Below are 7,721 nucleotides of genomic sequence, written 5' to 3' on the forward strand. Positions count from 1 at the left end.
TATATAGTTTTTAATCATTGTGTTGTTCTGAGTCTGTGTTCATTGAAATATCCTATGTTGTATAAAAAATATGTCTATACATGACGCATGACAACTACTTTCAAATACTATATGTACCTGTAGGGAGATACTGTGCCTATGTACACTGAAACAAGGTGGGACACACAGTATCATTATTGCTATGAGGTAAGTAAATTGGTTTGATGGCTGAAAATATTCATTAACAAGGTCTTGTCATTAAAATTTAGATCAAGTCATTTTGAGGCAGAAAAAAACTTTCAGTCACAAGGTAGGAGCTTCAATCAGATTTTGGCAGGTGAAAACTGTATGTTATGGCTTGTAATGGCCCTTTAAAGGAACTTCAGCGGGTAAAAAAGACTGAGTGGGCTTTAATCTGTCAGATATAATCCTCATGAATGAAATAAAAAAACGTACTGAATCACTGAAAATGGAAAAGTACCAGGATCTTCTGGCGATCTTCCACATCAAATGGACCCATATGACATGCACAGTAGTGTCCGCTCGGTCACATGACTCGGTCACAGGGTCCCAACATCATGCCTTAGTCACGGCTTGCGCTGTTGTCATGATCTGGGTCTCATTTACATGAACGGAGGAAGGGAAATAACTGGATTCGGCTATTAGTCAATTTACTACTTTTAGGACTTAATGATTTAAATATGGGCTATTGGAGTGTTCATACAGGGGAGTTGATTCACCTAAAAAAAAATTATCCGCTGAGTTACAGACGTCTCTTTCCCAATGTAAGTCTATGGGAAAAAAGTATTTTTGGGCCTAATGGCATCACGTGACGGACACAGACGTTGTAGTACCGCCGTTTGTAGTACCGCCACTACGAAAGTTGGGATCAACGACCTAGCTAGCTGGCTAGCATATAGTCCATCCGTGCGCACTCTGACCCCATGACACATGTTGAGTGACGTCCCCCTCATTTGCATAATGAGGCAGAAATACATAAAGAAATGTAAAAAGAAATGTGTAGACATGTATAAAGAAAAGAATACATAAATAAATAAGTTTAGGGAAATAAATAAGGTGTGAAATGCAAAGAGAAAGTCACGCATAAATAAATAAATTAATAAAAAATAAATGCATAAATAAATACATTTATAAAAAATAAATGCAAAAATAAATACATTTAAAATGAATAAAAATAAATACATAAATAAATAAATAAAACGGAAAATTAAACAGAAGAGTAAATAAATATGGGAATTAATACAAAGATGAATAAATAAATAAACAAATTAAAACAGATATATCAATTTATGTCACATTTTATCAATTAATAATGGCTACATTTATTTTTAATATCATTTTTGCTACATTTAATGACATTTATTTATCAAGCCATTTATTAATTTATTTGTAGCAGGTTCCTTCCTCCATAGTTTGAAGCTAGATGGTTTAAGGAAAGTCAGGACATGGAAACATTGCATGTTGACTATGTATTTTGGGATGGGAATTTGTTTGTTCTCACATATCTCTTGCTAAGTCACTCACAGATCAGCGAAAGGACTTGGGTCTGTGGACTCATCGTTGTTCCCAACTCCAAGACTGGTGTCAAACAGAGAATCCCAGATTAGGGTTCAGCAAAACCGCTAATGTACACAGAATTACTTATCATGCGGCATGTCTTGTTAAAAGAATAACTTGGCCAACATCAATCAAGCCTGACCTAGTCTGTGTAAAGCACAATGTGAGCTCACACCTGATTCTGTCCCACCATCACTGTCATTACATAACTGCACACCCAACAGCCATTGAACCAAACCCATGTGACAACAAGAAATGTTGCCTAGTCGTAATGAAAATGTTGAGTAAATGGGTAGGAGCATATACAACTGGGAAGCAGGAAGCAGCAGCTAAAGCATTGCTAGGTGACATCATACCACGTTGGGCTATTCCAAGAAAGCAGTGATAAGCCTTCTGCTTCTTCCCTCTGCCACGCTGACCCTCAGAGAGCAGACCATATCCATTCGTAAGAGCTTAATAAAATTCTCAAAGACATTTATTCTTCTTCTCTTGCCAGCGTGCTTATTAAGGTAGCAGATTTCCACTCACAAATTTGGCGACGAGGATGGGATGCCACGAGTGACTTCGCTCTAATCCAAGGACTGAGTAAAGCCTGCCGGCAGCCAGGGAAAGACAAAACCTCCCTGAACCGATTCCTCCCCTCCAAAAATAGGCTCAGAAGAGGTGACTCCAAGCGAAGGATAGAGGGAAGCACCACGGGCATCCAAAGAATTATGGGCGAGTTAAGGACTGTTTCTTTTGAGATTTAAAACTGAGTAAGAGTAAAAGAATGAACCAGAGGAAATCCTAGGAAGTCCTACACAAGGAAGTGTATTACAGACGTGTAACTAAGACAGAAGACGCTAGAATTAGAAGAATATCTGACAGTTATGGCTACAATTATTTTGGGGCCGTAGGTAACGCTGTTAAAAGGTTGAATTGTGGGACTAGGGCGGATCTTCATTAGGGAGAATGGAAAAATGACAGAGTAAGGAGAAAGGGCGATGATCCTCCAATGGCAAATACTCCAATAATAAAATGTATATTTGAACATTATGGACCAGACTACATGGCTCTATTCTGAGATTTCAAAGCACATGAAGTTTCAGCATAGGGCAAATAAACCAATTAAAAGTGAACTTAGAGAAAAAAGAGCATGAGGAAAAGTTGAAAAAGGGAAAGAAAGGGAAGAAAGTGTTAATTGGAAAGCATATAGTATGTGGAAGGAAGAAAGTGTAAGGCTAACAAAAACAGAGATAAACATGACAAATAACCAGAATTGATAAATGTGTCTCTGATTGTGTCAAATTAGACCCAGATCTCGACTCTCGACACGAAGACGGCAGCAACCCTAAGTCCAACATCAAGGAGGCTCTGGGGCGGCAGGAGAAGACGGCCAACCCAGTAATGTACACAGAATGACTCATCATGCGACATGTCTTGTTAAAAGAACAACTCGGCCGACATCAATCTAGCCTGACCTGGTCTGTGTAAAAACACAATGTGAGCTCACACCTGATTGTCCTGAATTGGCTGATATCCCACCTTCACTGTGGGCCCAACACAAGTATGGCAATCAATTACGCCCAAATAAGATTACAATGATGAGGTTGTTTGACTTTATCTTTCTATATGTTAGTTTTACTTATTCATATTTAGCAGGAATTTGATACATCTATATTTTTCCTTGTTGTTTGATTAATATGTATGTTTTAGAGTTGACGTTGACCTATATGTATGTTTGTAATTTTCTTTGTTTTATGTGAGCATTGAATGCTCAAAGGGAGGAATTGTGTTGGAAAAATACAAACACGTGCACATTCCTAAGATCATGGCAGTTGACTCTCATTGCCCTTAAGGCCTATTTCTGTTTCGGTGTCGATCACCTAGTCAACGAACTGAAGGAGGAAATAATTACTACTTATCTGGAGGTTCAGCCCTCCTGCAGTATGTATATACGCAATTGTGCTCTTGAAACACTTGGCCAACAATGTTCAAAATGCGACTTTACAGAAATTGCAAACTCATTGCAAACAATTGTTCAAACTCTGTTGACTTATCTTATATCTGGGACATGATCACAGCAGAGGGCAAATCTCTCTCTCCCAAGCACATCGAAGCCATCCAAAAGGTTCCTAAACCACTCACAAAGAAACAGGTAATGAGTTTCCTAGGAATGACATCCTATTGCAGACGATTGATTCCTATTTTTGCTCTCTCAACAACAATCCATGGTAAAAAAAAAACCTTTGTGCACATGACAACATCACATAGACCCCAGAGGCTGAAAAGGCCTACACTGACACATCACTAACCCTAACTAAAAACCTTCTCTCTCACTCTGATGATGATCAACTTCCTCCTACAGCTAGCTTGAAGGATGTGCTGAGCACAGCCTGATGAGAGAGTAAGATGCAAGAAAGCAGGTTGCACTTACTCAGATGGCCTTCGGTTTGGTCCTGATGACAAGCCATGTTTACCCTGGTGTTTTTTTCCCCTTACTTTGCAAGGTTGGTACATGGTACAGACCATGTGGCCAAGATTGGGATGGCAGCTGCAGTAAACAAACACTGGTACACCAAGGGCTTCACAGTTTTTGTAAAACACTGTAAATGCTGCATGACTTGTTCTGCAAATAACATCCTACACAACAGGTTGCACCTGCACCAGACAGACCGGTTTGAACGCATCATGATGGATTTTATTGAACTAAATACGTGATAACAAGAAATATTGCTTAGTCATGGTGAACATGTTGAAAATGGATCTACGTATATCCAACTGGGCAGCAGGACACAGCAGCAGTTGCTAAGTGACATCATACCACGTTGGGGATACAGAAGATCGCCCGGGTACTTTTCCACTCGGAAGTCGAGCCATTTAGGCTTCATGCGCCTCTGAGCAACTTTCATAGGAATGTACAGGAGCCCACCTCCAACGCTGTATCCAGCTCTATTTATACATCCATGCCGTTAATTTTAGGTGTTAATTTATGGTTTGAGGTGTTGTGTTGATAGAGAAACTTATTTTGCTTTTTATGTGAGGATTTCATTTTGTTACAGCAGTTTAAGCATTATTACGTATTTCTTTAGTTAAAGTTATGACAATATGGGAAGAGTTAACAGAGTAGTCTATCGTTAACATGTAATCTGTTCCTGATAAGTGAAAGAGACTTCTCTATATGACTCTAAACATGACCTGACATACAGACGTAGGCAAAGTTATTGGTAACGTTCCGTTAAAGAGAGAAAAAAACCACAATGGTCACTGAAATAACTTGAAACTGACAAAAGTAATAATAAATAAAAATTTACTGAAAATGAACTAATGAAAATCAGATATTGTTTTTGAATTGTGGTTCAACAGAATCATTTTAAAAAACAAACTAATGAAACTGGCCAGAACAAAAATGATGGTACCCCTAGAAAAGATGTAAAATAATGTGACCATAGGGACATATTAAACTAAGGTGTGTCCTGTAATTAGCATCACAGGTATCTTCAAACTTGTAATCAGTCAGTCTGCCTATTTAAAGGGTGAAAAGTAGTCACTGTGCTGTTTGGCATCATGGTGTGTACCACACTGAACATGGACCACAGAAAGCTAAGGAGAGAGTTGTCTCAGGAGATCAGAAAGAACATTATAGACCTTCATGTTAAAGGTAAAGGCTATAAGACCATCTCCAAGCAGCTTGATGTTCCTGTGACTACAGCTGCACATATTATTCAGAAGTTTAAGGTCCATGGGACTGTAGCCTACCTCCCTGGACGTGGCCGCAAGGGGAAAATTGATGACATATTGAAGAGACGGATAATACGAATGGTAACCAAAGAGCCCAGAACAACTTCCAAAGAGATTAGAGGTGAACTCCAAGGTCAAGGTACATCAGTGTCAGATCGCACCATCCGTCACTGTTTGAGCCAAAGTGGACTTAATGGAAGACGACCCAGGAGGACACCAAATCATAAAAAAGCGAGACTGGAATTTTCCAAAATGCATATTGACAAGCCACAAAGCTTCTGGGAGAATGTCTTTTGGACAGATGAGACAAAACTGGAGCTTTTTGGCAAGTCACATCAGCTCTATGTTCACAGACGCAAAAATGAAGCATCCAAAGAAAAGAACACTGTACCTAATGTGAAACATGGAGGAGACTAGGTTATGTTATGGGGCTGCTTTGTTGCATCTGGCACAGGGTGTCTTGAATCTGTGCAGGGTGCAATGAAATCTCAAGACTATCAAGGCATTCTGGAGCGAAATGTGCTGCCCAGTGTCAGAAAGCTTGGTCTCAGTTGCAGGTCATGGGTCCTCAAACAGGATAATGACCCAAAACACAGCTAAAAACACCCAAGAATGGCTAAGAACAAAACATTGGACTATTCTGAAGTGGCCTTCTATGAGCCCTGATCTAAATCCTATTGAACATCTGTGGAAGGAGCTGAAACATGCAGTCTGGAGAAGGCACCCTTCAAACCTGAGACAGCTGGAGCAGTTTGCTCATGAGGAGTGGGCCAACATACCTGTCGACAGGTGCAGAAGTCTCATTGAGAGTTACAGAAATCACTTGATTGCAGTGATTGCCTCAAAAGGTTGTGCAACAAAATATTAAGTTAATGTTACCATCATTTTTGTCTAGGCCAGTTTCATTAGTTTGTTTTTTTAAATGATTCTGCTGAACCATAATTCAAAAACAATATCTGATTTTCATTAGTTAATTTTCAGTGAATTTTTATTTATTATTACTTTTGTCAGTTTCAAGTTATTTCAGTGACCATTGTGGGTTTTTCTCTCTTTAACGGAATGTTACCAACAACTTTGCCTACGTCTGTATACCAGAGTCGAGCCACTTCTCTTCAATTACATGCAGTTTCCTCTTTTGAGAGTTCGTCAACTGCACCCCATTTTGCCTATCTGTCCACATACTACACATACTTACTGCTGTAAGACTTTTTGACACCCTTACCATTCACTTATTTTCAGTAATACATATATGTCACCCTGACCAACATATCTACAGTCAAATTCATGGTTTCTAGTTTTGCCTTCCCATCTTCCCCTTCTCACAGTGAAAGCTGTTGATTACTGTATTATCACCACTATTTCATTAAATTCAGACCACTTTTGCGAATCATTATTGGTACTATTATTGGTGTACTAGGATGCACCTGAACACATGTAATTTCATAATGCACACTCTGATTGATTGTGACAGTGGGCAGGGGGTCCTCTACATGTGTGAAAACACAAAATGTGAATATTGATTCATTTAGGAAATACATATATATATATCTGCACTTCATAAGAATCACACTGTACAACACAGGATGTGTTTAGGTTTTCCTTTTTTGTCTTTTCAAAATCAGATCAAAATCAGATTTATTTGGCAATTATATTTGGATTAATTTGACTTTGGTATTATTATGCATCTCTCTCAATGTACTTACATAGAAATAGAAATAACAGCTATGAAAAAGGACAACAAAGCTGGAAATATAAAGGTGAGGAATATACAGGGCTGTTCTATACACAAATAGTGAAAAAAAGAGATTTTTTTTCATGTTTTTCACGTCATAAATTCTATTTAACTTCTTGTGCAAAAAATGTTTGTGGGCCCCTGTACCCTCTCTCATTATACGCCCCATAATACCCAGACACCAACCAGTAGTCACTCCTATGCTGTACCACTACTGGGCCCCAGCCTACAGTTACTTTGTAGTAGGGCTGTCAAAGCTAACATGATAATAACACGTTAATGCAAATTCGTTGTAACGACACTAATTTCTTTAACACATTAACGCAACTTGCGATTTTTAGGTTGTAGCGGACTCATTTTTAAAGCTGGGTACCCACGAGTCTCCCCTTTATAAATATATACATTTGCATAAAGCAGCATATTTGTTCACTCCCATGTTGATAAGAGTATTAAATACTTGACAAATCTCCCTTTAAGGTGCATTTTGAACAAATAAAAAATATGTGATTAATATGCGAATAATCGGGATTAACTATGGACTATCATGCGATTAAGTGTGATTAAACATTTTATTTGTTTGAAAGCCCTACTTTGTACTGATTTGATTGAGCACAATTTACAGTTTGTATTTCGCTCATGGTGCACATATCTAAACTACATTTTGACACGGGGCAAATCATTTAGCAAATCATCAAATTATGTACAACCAATC

This window comes from Sebastes umbrosus, chromosome 8 (assembly GCF_015220745.1).
Source record: "Sebastes umbrosus isolate fSebUmb1 chromosome 8, fSebUmb1.pri, whole genome shotgun sequence".
Classification (NCBI taxonomy): Eukaryota; Metazoa; Chordata; class Actinopteri; order Perciformes; family Sebastidae; genus Sebastes; species Sebastes umbrosus.